This window comes from Medicago truncatula, chromosome 3, assembly GCF_003473485.1.
Source record: "Medicago truncatula cultivar Jemalong A17 chromosome 3, MtrunA17r5.0-ANR, whole genome shotgun sequence".
Lineage (NCBI taxonomy): Eukaryota > Viridiplantae > Streptophyta > Magnoliopsida > Fabales > Fabaceae > Medicago > Medicago truncatula.
The window spans coordinates 14,257,630-14,271,998 of NC_053044.1; the positions used below are offsets into that span (position 1 = coordinate 14,257,630).

At 36.8% G+C, this 14,369-nt stretch overlaps 1 long non-coding RNA gene and 1 other non-coding gene across 2 annotated transcripts; one reads left to right on the plus strand and one right to left on the minus strand.

The window, feature by feature from the left end:
- The first annotated feature begins 4,378 nt into the window (after positions 1-4,378).
- LOC120579692 (uncharacterized) lies at positions 4,379-6,525 on the plus strand. The gene is made up of 4 exons (XR_005645439.1): positions 4,379-4,505; positions 4,702-4,749; positions 4,897-5,100; positions 6,495-6,525. It is a non-coding gene; the product is annotated as an uncharacterized lncRNA (long non-coding RNA).
- Positions 6,526-8,110: 1,585 nt separating this feature from the next.
- On the minus strand, positions 8,111-8,217 carry LOC112416180 (small nucleolar RNA R71). The gene has a single exon (XR_003006488.2). It is a non-coding gene; the product is annotated as a small nucleolar RNA R71 (small nucleolar RNA).
- Positions 8,218-14,369: the final 6,152 nt, after the last annotated feature.

Consider the following 14,369-nt stretch of genomic DNA (forward strand, 5'->3'; position numbering starts at 1 on the left):
CTCATGCAACTACTCGACATACCGCTAAGACTCCTCGACAATGCAACAATGCACATGCATGTGGTACCAACTTACAGGGCAGAAGCCCTCATCGGATATTGAATGGTTAAAGCATTTGATAGATTTTTTTAGCAAGTGTACTAAATACTATCGAAGTAGTAAAAATATCGTCCCCACGAGTACTGTGTTAATCTCAATTTAGCAATAACGTTAATATCTAAGATGTGTAAATTTCTTTTAGTGCCCGAGGTAGTGGTTTTGATTGCATAAAATTAAATAAACAGAATATAAAGATAGAGTTGGAAAGAATAAGAGAGAGATGAGATCAGGTCTTTCGAATCATTTATGTTCCCCTAATTGGTATACTGCACCTTTTCTTATGAATGATTTTCTAGTTCCACGATAGTTAACAAAATAGTCCTAATCAATCCCTTGAGTTAGGACCCTCTTCTCAAACTACAGCCCCTAATTCCTTAGGTGGTCTAATAATCTTTGAAGGTTTTAAGAACGTTAACCTAATATCACTAACAAACGATTATCCATTCCTAGACTAACCCTGTTTATTAGAACAATTCAATTCTGTCTAAGTAGAAAGCTATGGTCAGTAGTAATTCATTCTCACTAAATCATGTTTATATTTGATCAGGATATAAAAAGCATTAAGAACAATTGAATTGAATAAAAACTAGATTGTCATTCACAATAAATAGAGTTTCACAGCAACATGGTTCAATTAGGGTTACAAAGAATCATCTCAGACCTAATCTCTAAGAGATTTAGCTACTCATAATTGAATTTACAAATATCATAATCAATAGTGGAATCAAAACATACATGAACTGATAGAAGGTTGAAGAAATCGCCCTCCTAGCCATCTTTAGGTCTCAAAATCGCACTTTGCTCTCTCCAAATCGTAACCCTTGTCTTTGGAATAGACTTCAGCTTAAATAGGCACAGAATTTCGCCTAAAATCGTGTCACGATTTAAGTAAATCGTGGCACGATTCTCCTTGAATCGAAAATCACTGAATTAGGGTTTCCTCAGACCGTGCCACGATTATGCCAACGTGACACGATTTCTTCAATGTCGAAGCTTGATTTTGGTCTTCTACAATCGTGTCACGTTTTTATCAAATCGTGACACGATTCTCTTCTTTGTATTTTCTTCAGTTTTCTACTCTTTTGCTGCATAAGTTTTCTTGTGAACTCCAATTTGTGATCAAAATACATATAAAAAGACTCTAAAAATAACGAATGACGGACTGTCATCAGCATTCATCAGGGCATAAGCCCTCACCGCTTTGAACAATTAAAGTGTTCCAGGACATGAGTCCTCCCGCTTTGAACGACAAGGCGTTCCAGGGCAAGAGCCCTCCCGCTTTATATGCTTATGCAATGGACTCAACAATCGTGTATATCTACATACAACTCAACGACAACAACAACCGCTACGGAATAATGCATATATGAATATGACTTATCATCACCATGGTCATCTATGACGCAACAACCTTCGACAATGAAATCCAACAATTTGTATAATTTATTTAAGTGTAATTATACATAAATCAGCAATCAACTATTAGTCATGCTCTGGATATATAATATAATCGTATATAATAATTAGTACAGCCAAAAGAAGTAACCAAACAATGCGTACAACTGGGTATACAAAAACTCAAAATATGGTTCAGTTCTGGGCACTTTCGCCAGGCGAACTACTATTCTCGCCAGGCGAAATTCAACAAAAAGGCTTTTCGCCAGGGCGAACCAATGGCGAGGCGATGGCGAACTAAGGCAGTGTTCTCGGGAAACTTTCTAGACACTTTCGCCAGGGCGAACCAATGGCGAGGGAATAGCAAAATTTCGCCAAGAGAAAATGGCTTCGCCAGGGCGACTTGTGACAGTTCTGACTCGTGAATTCTGCATTTTTTCACCAAAAATCCCAAATTTTCCCAATTCGATCCCCAAAACTGTTTACAACATTATTATGAAATCCTAAAATCGGCCTGAACACAATCTAAGTTCAATTAACATGGTTCCTATACATTTTCAATTCAAGAAATCAAAATCAAAACCCATTTTCCCCAATTCACCAAAACCCTCTTTGTTCGAATCAGAATCAGAATTCAATCTATACTATTGAAAGTAAACCTCACCCTTACCTTAATTCAGATGAGGAGTGATATTTGTACAACTCATTTTAAACAACTTTTAAGACATTCACTTTTCCTCTCTTCTTATTGGATAAAAAGAATAGAGAGAGAAAGAAGAATAGAGAGAATAAAAACACATGTGAGTATGAGAGAGAGGGTTGTCTCCAAAGTTGTCAAAATTTGGTTGTACAAATATCATTTCTCAATTCAGATGAACAGCTCTACAATCTCAGAATCTTTCTCTCTCAGAATCTTTCTCTCTTGACTCTTCTCCCTTGTTCTTGGTTTTTCTCCCCAAAACTGATTGTACGTGAAACAGTTTTTTCTAGCTCTCCCTTATTCTTAACTCCCAAAACTTAACTCCCTTTAATTTCTTTAACTCCCACTTAATTTCTATTAATTAAAATAAAGCCCCCAAGACTCCAATTAATATAATTCTCACATTATTCTAATTATTATCAAAATAAACTATATAATAAAATATAACACACCACATAATCAACAAATATTATTTAAAATCATATAAAAGACTCTAAATAAATCATAAATAAATAAATAGCGACTAGGGCGTTACAGTGATTAAGGGGGAGAATGGAGTTTACAGTGAGTAGATATTGAAGGAGACGTCGGCGAAGAGAGTGAGGGATGGCGACCGTAAAAATCGATTGAATCAGAGGAGAGGCCACCAGGCGAGGTACGGGGAGGAAGGGGGCGGTTGAAGGAGGGTGGGTGTGATAGCTCAGTTTGGTGGAGGATGTTGTCAGGTATTCGTTGCGATGTAGGTTTGGGGGTGGAGAATTGGTTTGATGACAATGTCCGAAGGGTAATAGGTGGAGGGAGGAGTACATATTTCTGGTTAGATAATTGGATTTGAGGTGCACCTTTAAAAGTGCAATTTCCCCGCCTTTTTGATCTGACTCTAGATAAGGGGATGTCAGTGAGGGAGATGGAGGAGAGAGGGTGGTCGGTTGATGGTGGTGCCTTGGTGTGGAGGAGGCGCTTTTTGGCTTGGGAGGAGGAGTCTGTTGCGGAGTGTGTGGCTTTGCTGTCTGACATTGTTTTGCAGGACACTATTATTGACAGGTGGAGATGGGTTCTCGACCCTATCAAAGGTTACTCTGTCAAAGGGATCTACCAGTATCTTACGTCCTCGGATTCTTCTGTGGACCAAAGTACTTTTCACATGTTGTGGCTGAAGCACGTTCCGTTAAAGGTTTCACTGTTTGTTTGGTGACTCTTTCAAAACAGATTGCCAAGAAAAGATAATTTGCTTCGCAGAAGGGTTCTTCATTAGGTGGACAACGGTTGTGTTGGAGGTTGTGGTAGTCGGAGACGGCGGTTCACCTCATTTTGCGATGTGACATCTTTGGTGGCCTGTGGCATCTCGTTTATAAGTGGGTTGGTATCTCTTTCATTTTACCTCACTTGGTTACTGATCATTTCCACCAATTTGGCAATTTGGCGGGTTTTCGCAGTATACAGACATTTATCTTCAAGTGATTTGCACTCTAATGTTTGGGCCATCTGGAAGGAGCGAAACAACAAGATTTTTAAAAACAAAGCTCAGGATTTGATTTAGTTATTAGATTTTGTTAAGTTTATGTCTTCTTCTTGGTTAACAGTTAAGTTGCCCTCTCCTGCTTTTAGTTACAATGACTGGTGGCGGAACCCTTTATTATGTATGGGTATTAAGGAGTAGTTTATTTTGTTTTCTTGTTGAGCTTTATGGCAGCAGGATAATAACTTTGTATTTGTTTTCAATGGTTTTTCTTGGCACACTTTGTGCTAGTAGAACCTTTTTGATTAGTTATATTTCATTTTGGCTTCTTTAAAAAAAAATGTATTCGATTGAATGTTGTTTTTATATATTTTTTTTGTTTTTGACAAGGTTGTTTTTTAGTTAAAAGGTAAAAATAATGTGATTATTCACAAGCCTTGTGTTTTTAGTTTTTTGACACGAGCCTTGCCTTTTCAGTTATAAGACGAAAACACGCCGAAAAGAGATTATATAAACATTGTCAACTATTGTACCGGAGTGAATATTTATTTATTTTTTGATGAAAGGGAATGAAACAATTTTAATTTCATGAGGTAGCTATAGTGTCAGTTAGTATATGGACCTCTCTATAAATTATTAAATATAGCCATTTCACTTTTCCTAATAATTAACGTAGGGAGCTATAGTGTCTGCTAGTATATGCACCTCCCTATAAATTCTTGCATATACAATGAACTAATGCAACACTAAGCTAAGGTCATAACAAATAATTTTAGCTTATTCTTTCTTTTGATCAAACAATGACTTATGTTAATCTCGCTACTTTGGCTGTCTTCATGCTCACCATATTCTGTATGTATATTTTTTTTTAACATTGCGCTCATCTTTCTCACCGATATATTTATATGTTAGGAACTCGTAAAATATTCTTAATTAATGAAAAATTAGTATACTACATTCTCAATTTAATACCAAACTCTCCTAAATATATACGTTATATGCATAGATGTGTATTGGTTTCAACTTTAACTTCCTTTGCCATTTGCAGTAATCGTCCAGACGAAGAACGTGGAAGCAGGGAAATGTCCATCCGCGGGTACGGTTTGTTCACCATTTAATCCGAATGCGGCAACGTCATACAGTGTCGTTGTATCCCTGGGTTTGTTATTGAAGCCGGTATTTGCGGTGACAATTTTACATAGAAGATCATGGCCTCTAACTCTAACATTGTGTTTGGTTGTAGAGAAATAATGGAGAGAGAAACTGCTGCGAGAGAAATTGGAGAGAGAGGTCAAACTTCTCCTGTTTGATATGCCAAGAAACAAGGAAGAGAGAAAGTATAATGGTTGGACCCACCACCTTTACCTTTCTTCCCTGATGTGCGAAGATATACGGGAGAAAGCTCATTCCTATTTTCATCCATAAATTTGGTTTTTTTTTACGATAAGTATGGTTTATTTTTCTTCTCAGTAACACACAAATAGTTTTTTTTAAAGGATAGTAACAAACATCTTATTTTGAAAGACGGAGAGTAGTTCACATAAATAATTGTTTGAATAATTTAATTAATTTAATTATATTTTAGATTACCAAATAAAAAAAACGATGACTTAATTAATTAATTGAAATTAGTTAAAGTAAAATAAAAATGTGAGATTGATAGTTTTTAAATGAAGGGTACTTGAATGTATTCTTGGATTGAATTTCTTGTTGGGAGTCATCTTGAGTTTCATCATAAGCATTTTCATCTTGTGCTTCTGAAGTTGGTTTAGCTTCTGGAGTGGGTTCAGATTCAGGACTATCTTCAGATTCAGCTATCTGATCAGGTTCTGGAGTATCTTCAGTAACCTGTATATCTACAAAAATTTCATCTTGCATTGATTCTTCAACGCAGAGTGTCTATGAATTATACACTCTGTATGTCATTGACCTTTCAGAGTAACCTAAAAAGATTCCCTTTTGGGCCTTGGCATCAAATTTCTTTAGGTAGAGCTTGTTATTTAGAATGTAAAAGGTACATCCAAATTGATGAAAGTAAAAGATATTGGGTCTTCTTCCCTTAAAGAGTTCATATACTGTTTTCTCCAAGATAGGTCTAATATAGATTCTATTTTGGACATAACATGTTGTATTTACTGCTTCTGCCCAAAAATGTTTAGCCAAATTGTTTTCATGAATCATGGTTCTAGCCATTTCTTGTAAAGTTATATTCTTTCTCTCTACAACCCCATTTTGTTGTGGAGTTCTAGGAGAAGAGAATTCATGGACAATTCCATGTTTTTCACAAAAAGATTCAAATGGCTCATTTTCAAATTCTCCACCATGATCACTTCTGACTTTTAAAATTTTCATTTCTTTTTCAGACTGTATTTGAGTACAGAAGTTACTGAATACATCATATGCATTATCCTTACTTCTCAGAAATTTTACCCATGTCCATCTGCTATAATCATCAACAATGACAAATCCATATTTACTTCCATATAAGGATGCAGTGTTAACTGGTCCAAATAAATCAATATGAAGTAATTCTAAGGGTCTGGAGGTTGAGACAATGTATTTTGTTTTAAAAGATGATTTCACAATCTTTCCTTTCTGGTATGAAGTAATTCTAAGTGCATCTGAATGATAATCAATGTCAGGTAAGCCTTTCACCAGTTGTAACTTACTAAGCTTAGAGATTAATCTCCAGTTAGCATGTCCCAACCTTCTAATTAGTCATTTATTGCTTACTTTTATATGCTTTTTAGTTTAATTTTAATTAGATTTTATTTTATTTTATATTAGTATTATTTCCTTTTTAGGATAGTTTACTACAAATTGCATTTTATTTTATTTCAGGAATGAATATTGGATGGATTGAGTCTTGGAGCAAAAGAAAGGGACTTGGGGCTGATTGAATGCGAAATACGAAGATTCGGAGACAAAAATACGTCTCCCTCCAGAGTCGCTTTTGCTTAGATTTTAAGCTACTATATTTTTAGCCCGTATGTAATTGCTTAGATTTTAAGTCGAATGTATGCTATAAATAGAGTAGCCATCCATCACAAATATTCATCTTTACTTGGAATTCAATAAGTGACAATTGCTTTTCTTATTAAAGTTCTTTTCTTTTCCTTTATTTTCTTGTCGTTTACTTTTATGCTTTCTCTCTTCTCCCCCATGTCTACGATGAACATGAGTGAGTAGACTTCTCCTTGTCTTGGGATTGTTGGATAAGTCTAAATGACATAATCCTAATCAAGCTAAGCTCTAAGCCTTAATCTTATGTAACCCTAATTTCTTATCTAAATTCACCGCTTTAACATGGATCAACCATTATCAAATTGTGGAAACGAAAGTGGAGGGTTTGATAATTGTTTATCCATTATTCCAAATATCAATTCATAAAACGAAAGTGGAGCTTTGATATTCGAACAAGTGAATTTAGACAAGGATTGCAAAGGCAGCGAAATAGTCTTTGCAATCTTTGAGACATATAGTTTCGATCTTCAAGGGAACTAATAATAATCAAGTCAGCGAAATAGGCTTGGTTGTTAGAGGAACCAAAATCTAATAGTAATCAAGTCAGCGAAATAGGCTTGGTTGCTAGAGGAACATAAGAGAAACTGTCTTGAGAAATTAGGTCTAACATAAAGTTATAAGCTTTTAGTTTGGTTTGTGAAGGACTTGTCATTTAGATGAACCAACGATCCCAAGGCTCCTTTTATTATTATTATTTTTCAAACGCTTGAAAACCCCAACTTGCAATTCTTTTCTTCTCTAATCATTTCCAAAGGTTAATTGAATTAAACTACTCCCTGTCGGAACGATACTCTTTTCATACTACTTCGGTAAGACCGTGCACTTGCGGTTTTATCTCATCAAGTTTTTGGCGCCGCTGCCGGGGAGTAAACTAATTTAATTAACTCTTTCTTTTTGATTAGAACTCCTTCTTCTCCCTCTTTTCTTCTACTTCTTTCTTTCTTTTTATTACCATTAACTTCTTGGGTTCTCGATTTCTTATGCGAAAAAGTAAAAGTCTCGGAGAATTTATTCCTGAGATCGAAAGATATTTGCATAAGAAAAAGAGAGAGGCACAAAATAATATTGCTATGGCTGAACGCACTCTCAAAGAGTATGCTACTCCTTCAACGGAAGAGCCACAAGCTATTATCGTGTACCCAACGGTTGAGGGTAACAACTTTGAGATCAAGCCTGCACTACTCAATTTGGTGCAGCAAAATCAGTTTTCTGGATCACCCACTGAGGATCCAAATCTCCATATTTCTTCCTTCCTTAGACTCAGTGGCACTATAAAAGAGAACCAAGAAGCCGTAAGACTTCATCTCTTTCCCTTTTCCTTAAGGGATAGAGCTAGCGCTTGGTTCCATTCCCTAGAAGTCGGTTCCATCACTTCATGGGATCAAATGAGGCGAGTATTCCTTGCCCGATTCTTTCCCCCTTCTAAAACCACCAAACTAAGAGACCAAATCACACGGTTCAACCAAAAAGATGGGGAGTCTCTCTATGATGCGTAGGAGCGTTTCAAGGAAATGCTTAGACTTTGTCCCCACCATGGTTTAGAAAAATGGCTCATAGTCCACACTTTTTATAATGGCCTAACATATACCACTAAGATGTCTGTTGATGCAGCTGCAGGTGGAGAACTAATGAACAAGAATTATACGGAGGTTTACGCATTGATTGAAGATATGGCTCAGAATCACTACCAATGGACCAACGAAAGAGCCATCACCGCCTCTACACCCTCCAAAAAGGAGGTAGGTATGTACGAGGTCTCCGATTATGATCACCTCGCTGCTAAGGTTGATGCCTTAACTCAAAAATTCGAAAAACTTAATGTTAATGCTGTCACACCTTCTCCTACATCTCCTCCTTGTGAAATCTGTGGTATATTTGGTCATATTGGTGTTGATTGTCAGTTAGGTAGTGCTACTAACAGTATTGAGCAATTAAACTATGCTCAATACAACCAAGGAACGAGGCCAAATCAAAACTTTTACAAAAACCCTCAAGGTTCCTATGGGCAAGTAGCACCACCTGGCTATACAAACAACCAGAGGGTGGCTCAGAAATCTAGTTTCGAAATTCTGTTGGAAAATTGCATGATGAATCAGAATAAACAACTCCAAGAGCTAAAAAACCAAACAGGATTTCTGAACGACACTCTCTCCAAACTCACTACCAAGGTTGATTCAATCGCCACTCACACCAAAATGCTCGAAACCCAAATCTCCCAAGTGGCCCAACAAGTGGCCACCTCTTCTCAAACACCAAGAGTCTTTCTTGGTCAACCTGAAACAAACCCCAAAGCTCATGTCAATGTTATTTCTCTTGGGGGTAGTAAGTTAAAAGAGACCGTTTCTAAAGCCAAAAGTGTCAAGGGAGAGAGTGTTAAGCTTCTAGGTGAGAAGGATGCGATAGAGAAATCACTTGAAGAGAACAAAGCCCTTTCCCCATTAAGGCTCGTTAAGCTTAACTTGGGGGCTCGATTTAATAAATTCTTAAACATACTTAAAAAGATTTGCATTCAGATTCCCTTTGCTGAAGCTTTGTCTCGTATGCCTCTTTATGCCAAGTTTTTAAAAGACATTTTTTCCAAGAAAATGGCTATAGTGCAAAATGAGACAATAGCTTTGACAAGAGAAAAAAGTGCAATCATCAAGAAGCCACCTCCAAAGCTTAGAGAGCCAGGAAGTTTTGCCATCCCTTATCTGATAGGGAGTGAAGCCTTAAACCGAGCCTTATGTGATTTAGCAGCTAGTGTTAGTCTGTTGCCCTTAACCCTCTTTAAAAGGCTGGGAATAGGGGATTTAAAACCTACCGAAACAACATTGAAGTTAGCCGATCGTTCTGATATCCAACCTGTCGGATATGTTGAGGACATCCCCGTAAAAATAGAAGGGATACATAGCCCAACTGATTTCATGGTGCTTGACATAGATGAGGAGAATGAGTGCCCTATAATTTTAGGACGACCCTTTCTCGCTACTGCGGGTGGTATAGTAGATGTCTAGAATGGTAGGATTGTTTTTTAAGTGAGTGATGAGCTGATAGGGTTTGAGTTGGAGAATTTTATGAAAGGTCCTGCTCTCTATTCTTGTAACATGATTAAAGGTCATGATGTGAAAGAACGCTCATTAACGTCATCTACACAATATGACCTCTTTCATCCCTTCTAAGGACACTTTCTTAAAACGTCAAGCTAATGACTATAAAGAAGCGCTTCGTGGGAGGCAACCCACGCATTTAACTGCTTTTGTTTTGTTTTGTTGTTTTGTTTTTAATTGTTTTGTAGGTAATTGTCCGAGTATGATTCGGGAAAACGGAAAAATTTGAAGCCAATTTATCCAGAACCTTGGCACGGCCCGTGCTCACACTGGCACGGCCGTGCCATACCTTGCCTTCCAAAAACCATTCCACAGTCCAGGAAGTTGGCACGGCTCGTGCTAAGGTTGGCACGGCCGTGCCCGACTCCAGGTATAGTTTTACCTCACCTTTCATCTTCTTCATCCCCCATTCTCAACCACAAATATCTCTCATCCTTCCATTTTTCTCTAAAACCTCCATAACAACAAAACCTCAAACCTCCATATCTCCCTCAAAACGTCACCAATTCACACCATTTCTTCACCCCATCAATCACAAACACCATTCCAATCATAACACACCATTCAAAAACAACTTTCATCCATCCAAACCAAAATCACCCAAATTTGTCACCCCCATTAACCTAACCCAAAACCCACAAATTCATCACTAAACTCCACAACCCAACTCTTAAAACTCACTTAACCCTTAACCCCATCACTAAACCAACCTTTACCACCATCACAAAAGGTCAAACCAAGGTTAAGGATAATGGCATCTAGAAAAGGTGGAGCAAGCTCTTCCGGAGGACCACAATCAAAGAAGAAAATGCAAGCCAAGAATCATAGCATAATCTTCAAGGACACCAAGCAAAGGGACAGGTATAAGATTCTTATCTCTAAACCTTTGCACCCTTGTCGATATCTCGATTCTTATACTTTGAGTGTGCTAGGACTAAGGGAGAATGTGTTTAGCTTTCTAGAAAATTTAGGATGGATTGATATGCTTAGACCTATGAAAGGTTTTGAAAATTTCACTTATGAATTCTTAAGTTCTATTGAATTTACGAAGGATAAAGTGAACTTTGATAACCCCGACCATAGAGTCTCCTTCCGACTTTTGAATATGGATTACGAGATGTCTCTTGAAAATTTTTGTTTAGAGATGGACTTCGCAAATGCGGGGTTCATCCATGACTCTTTGAATCCAAATCTAAAGTCGGAAGACTATGACCCCGCTCTCTTTTGGAAATTCATTATCGGGTTAAGGCAATATAATCCTCGCAACAATAAGGCTAGTAACATTCACAACCCAGTGCTTAGATACCTCCAAAGAGTCATGGCTTGTACCATTTGGGGTAGAAAAGAGGTAGGAACAACTAGGACGGATGAACTCTTTATGCTTTGGGCAATGCTTAGTAACAATCCCGTTAATACTTGCTTCTACCTACTTGATTACCTTTCCTCCATAGGTGCTAGACCTGATAATAGAGCTGAGATAGTAGTCGGTGGTATCATCACCTTCATCGCTAGGAAGTTTGGAGTGAGTGAAGCCGAAGGAATAAATCCGATTGAGGGCAACAATAGGCTTAATATTGAAACCCTTGTATCTATGAATTTCATTAAGCTTCATCCACCCATGACTTATGCACTTCAACTTCGTATACCACTTTTGTTTCTGCTTCCTAACCCATCTCGGACTAACACCGAGGTGGAGGAAAATTTGTTGTATTTTGGTGATGGATTACAGGTACATGAAGAGCATAATCAAGGTGAAGAAGACGGTGCAAACATGCACCATGAAGAGGAGCCCCATGACCATAATGCCAACAATGAAAGATGGGCATGGATACAAACTGAGGTACAAAGGATAAGCACCGAGCAACAAAGGCAAGGTGTTGAATTATCCGGGCTAAGAAATGATGTCCTAAGGGGCAACCGCATATTTGAAGAAAATAACCAAATGCTTCGGAACATGATGCAACACTTCCACCTCCAAGGTCCTCCCTCTGGACCTCAATAAAAATGTGAGCTTTCCTCTTCCTCTTTTTCACCTTATCTCTTCAATCTCTATCTCGTTCTTCTCCTTCTTCTTTTTCTTCTATCTTGAATCATTCAAGACAATGCTTCTCCTAAGTGTGGGAGGAGCCTAATAAAGTGTCTTTAGTCATAGTGTTTCCAAACTCCCTTGAACTTTATTCTTTTTGTTTTGTTTTGTTTTATTGTGAAAGGCATGATTAAGTAGCTAGTTTTTATTGAAAAATCATGACATAAATTTTTATTGTCTCCTCTTATTGGTCGTTTCTTGTACATGAAAGTAAACTCTAAGTTGTCCTTATATACCCACATCTTGTTTTAAAGTGAATAAAAAATGCACAAGTTGCTTCCCTTGAGTAAATGTATGAATAGATATTTTAAGGAAATGCGTTCTAATTTTAGTGGTACGTTAACCTTTAAAAATTCTCAAAGTAGAAATAATATAAGTTAGTATAAAGGAGTTTATAAAAAGCCAAAGCTTAAAATTTATTTCAAGGTTGCATTATTGAATTTAGATTGGGGAAGGAGGTAGGCCCTCCGACTTCCTACGTGAAGATAATGTAATCTTAGAAAAGGCATCATTGAATCTAGATTGGGGAAGGGGGTAGGCCCTCCGACTTCCTACGTGAAGATGATGTTTTTAAGGGGCACCATTGAATCTAGATTGGGAAAGGGGGTAGGCCCTCCAACCTCCTACGTGAAGGTGTTGTTCCTTAAATAAAATATCCAAAATGTAATTGGCAAAATATCAAAAATATCACAAAAACTCCCATCTCTCTTATATGAATTGAAAGAAGAATTTTTCTTGGTTAATTTAGTACTAGGCTTAGAACATATTCCTCATTATATCTATCTTATACAGGAGCAAGAAAAGGGTTGGACTACACACACACTCACTTAAGACTTGATTGTAGGGTTGAAAAAGGATTATAAGAAATGCTTGAGTTTGTGATTAGTGTACTCTTTGAAATAAAAGCCTTTGAGGAGACAGGTGCTTCAATATAATTGTCATATGATAATGCTATTTTATGCTACCATGTTTTTGCTTGAGGACAAGCAAAGATTCAAGTGTGGGGGAGTTTGATGAGTCATTTATTACTTACTTTTATATGCTTTTTAGTTTAATTTTAATTAGATTTTATTTTATTTTATATTAGTATTATTTCCTTTTTACGATAGTTTACTACAAATTGCATTTTATTTTATTTCAGGAATGAATATTGATTTATTGAGTCTTGGAGCAAAAGAAAGGGACTTGGAGCTGATTGAATGCGAAAATACGAAGATTCGGAGACAAAAATACTCTATTTTTTGCCCGAATGTAATTGCTTAGATTTTAAGCCGAATGTATGCTATAAATAGAGTAGCCATCCATCACAAATATTCATCTTTACTTGGAATTCAATAAGTGATAATTGCTTTTCTAATTAAAGTTCTTTTCTTTTCCTTTATTTTCTTGTCGTTTACTTTTATGCTTTCTCTCTTCTCCCCCATGTCTACGATGAACATGAGTGAGTAGACTTCTCCTTGTCTTGGGATTGTTGGATAAGTCTAAATAACATAATCCTAATCAAGCTAAGCTCTAAGCCTTAATCTTATGTAACCCTAATTTCTTATCTAAATTCACCGCTTTAACATGGATCAACCATTTTCAAATTGTGGAAACGAAAGTGGAGGGTTTGATAATTGTTTATCCATTATTCCAAATATCAATTCATAAAACGAAAGTGGAGCTTTGATATTCGAACAAGTGAATTTAGACAAGGATTGCAAAGGCAGCGAAATAGTCTTTGCAATATTTGAGACATATAATTTCGATCTTCAAGGGAACTAATAATAATCAAGTCAGCGAAATAGGCTTGGGTGTTAGAGGAACCAAAATCTAATAGTAATCAAGTCAGCGAAATAGGCTTGGTTTCTAGAGGAACATAAGAGAAACTGTCTTGAGAAATTAGGTCTAACATAAAGTTATAAGCTTTTAGTTTGGTTTGTGAAGGACTTGTCATTTAGATGAACCAACGATCCCAAGGCTCCTTTTATTATTATTATTTTTCAAACGCTTGAAAACCCCAACTTGTAATTCTTTTCTTCTCTAATCATTTCCAAAGGTTAATTGAATTAAACTACTCCCTGTCGGAACGATACTCTTTTCATACTACTTCGGTAAGACCGTGCACTTGCGGTTTTATCTCATCTCCTTCTGTGCAACATCCATTTCTTATCATTCACTGATAGAAGACAAATTACCTTCTGATCAACCAGTTCAGAGAAATTAATTTTATAGACATTCTCTACTCTCTTTCCCTTGAATACTATGAATTTGTCATCCTTTTTTATTATTGTGCAGTTGGTCTTTCCAAACATCACATCATAACCATAATTACAAAGCTGACTGATACTTAAGAGGTTATGTTCAAGACCATCTACCAACAACACATTATTAATTGAGATAGAGGAGTTACTAATAGTTCCGGTACCAATAATTTTGCCAGGTTTTCTGCCTCCAAACTTCACACTTCCTCCTTCTTTCATTGTAAGGGTGAGGAACATAGACTTCTCTCCTGTCATATGCCCTGAGCAACCACTG